Here is a 2,316-nt window from a genome sequence, read left to right as displayed (position 1 = left end):
TAGCATTTTATTCAGTTTAATATGCCAAGGAAAAGGCCCTCTGCCCTTTCTACTGGGGGACCCCCAGACTTTCTAAATAGTTCTGAACCTGTTCTTTCAGCACGGCTCACCTCCTTCCCATACTGAGTTGCCCAGTGCAGTAGTCTGGGAGCTGACCTTGTCTGTGAGGAGAGAGACAAAAAAACATTGAATACTTTAGCTTTTTCCACATCATCTGTCACAAGAGATGACTAGAGAGACTGCCAAGACTCATCAAGTCCTCAGACTGCTACCCCTTCCTACTTATCCACATGGGCACCAATGCCACTACCAAGAATGATCTTGAGCGGATCACTACGGACTATGTGGCTCTGGGAAAAGAGATAAAGGAGTTTGAAGCACAAGTGGTGTTCTCATCCATCCTCCCAGTTCAGGGAAAAGGCCCAGGTAGGGACCGTCACATTGCGGAAGTCAATGCGTGGTTACGCAGGTAGCGTTGAAGAGAGGGCTTTGGATTCTTCGATCACGGAATGTTCTTCCAGGAAGAAGGATTACTAGGAAGAGATGGGACTCACCTAACGAAGACAGGGAAGAGTATCTTCACAGACAGGCTGGCTAACCTAGTGAGAAGGGCTTTAAACTAGGTTCGACGGGGGACGGAGACCTAAGCCCACAGGTAAGTGGGGAAGAGGGACACCACAAGGAAGCAGAAGGAGTAGGGTGCAGCAGGGGAGGCCTCCTGATGCCTACTGTGAAAGTAGGCCAATCGGCTACTTATCTCAAGTGCCTGTACACAAATGCAAGAAGCCTGGGAAACAAGCAGGAGGAACTGGAAGTCCTGGCACAGTCAAGAAAATACGACATGATTGGAATAACTGAGACTTGGTGGAGTAACTCACACGACTGGAGAACTGTTTTGGATGGGTATAAACTGTTCAGAAAGGACAGGCAGGGGCGAAGGGGTGGAGGAGTTGCACTGTATGTAAGAGAACACTATGATTGCTCTGAGGTCTAGTGTGAAACTGGAGATAAGTCAGTTGAGTGTCTCTGGGTTAAGTTTAGAAGCAAGAACAATAAAGGTGATGTCGTGGTGGGTGTCTGTTATAGACCAGCAGACCACGAGGATGAGGTAGATGAGGCTTTCTTCAGACAACTAGGGAAAGTTTCCCGTTCACAGGACCTGGTTCTCATGGGAGACTTCAATCACCCTGACATCTGCTGGAAGAGCAATACAGCAGAGCACAAACACTCCAGGAAGTTTTTGGAGAGTGTCACAGACCATTTCCTGGTGCAAGCGCTGGAGCAACCAACTAGGAGCCGTGCTTCTCTTCACCTGCTACTCACAAACCAGGAAGATTTGGTAGCGGAAGTAGAAGTGGGTGGCAACCTAGGCAGCAGCGACCATGAGATGGTCGAGTTCAGGATCCTGAAAAAAGGAAGAAAGGAGAAAAGCATGATACGGATCATGGACTACAGATAAGCAGACTTTGAGTCCCTCAAGTAACTGATGGGCAGGATTCCCTGGGAGGCTAATATGAGGGGGAAAGGAATCCAAGAGAGCTGGCCGTGTTTTAAAGAAACCTTATTGAGGGCACAGGAGCAAACCATCCCGATGTGCAGAAAGAATAGCAAATATGGTAGGCATCCAGCTTGGCTTAACAAAGAAGTCTTTGTTGAACTTAAACACAAAAAAAGAAGCTTACAAGAAGTGGAACTTGGTCAGATGACTAGGGAGGATTATAAAAATACTGCTCGAACATGCAGGAATGAAATCAGGAAGGCCAAAGCACAGCTGGAGTTGCAGCTAGCAAAGGATGTGAAAGGGAACAAGAAGGGTTTCTATAGGCATGCTGCCAACAAGAGGAAGATTAGGGAATGTGTGGGCCCCTTAGAGAATGAGGGAGGCAACCTAGACACAGAGGATGTGGAGAAAGCTGAGGTACTCAATGCCTTTTTTGCCTCTGTCTTCACAGACAAGATCGGCTCCCAGACTACTGTACTGGGTGGCACAGAATGGGAAGGAGGTGAGCATCTCTCAGGGTTGAAGGAACAGGTCCAAGACTATTTAGAAGGATTGGACATACACAAGTCCATGGGGCCGGATGCAATGCACCCGAGGCTGCTGAGGGAATTGGCTGAGGTGATTTCAGAGCCATTGGCTATTATCTTTGAAAGCTCTTGGCAACAGGGGGAGGTCCCTGAGGACTGGAAAAAAGCAAATATAGTGCCCATCTTCAAAAAAGGGTGGAAAGAGGATCCAGGGAACTACAGACCGGTCAGCCTCACTTCAATCCCTGGAAAAATCATGGAGCATGTCCTTAAGAAATCCATTTTAAG

The sequence above is a fragment of the Emydura macquarii genome, unplaced genomic scaffold (genome assembly GCF_026122565.2).
Source record: "Emydura macquarii macquarii isolate MOO-44397 ecotype Brisbane River unplaced genomic scaffold, CSIRO-AGI_Emac_v2 contig_3323, whole genome shotgun sequence".
NCBI lineage: Eukaryota > Metazoa > Chordata > Testudines > Chelidae > Emydura > Emydura macquarii.
The sequence above is the reverse complement of the archived record's forward strand: the minus strand, read 5'-3'. Positions refer to the sequence as shown.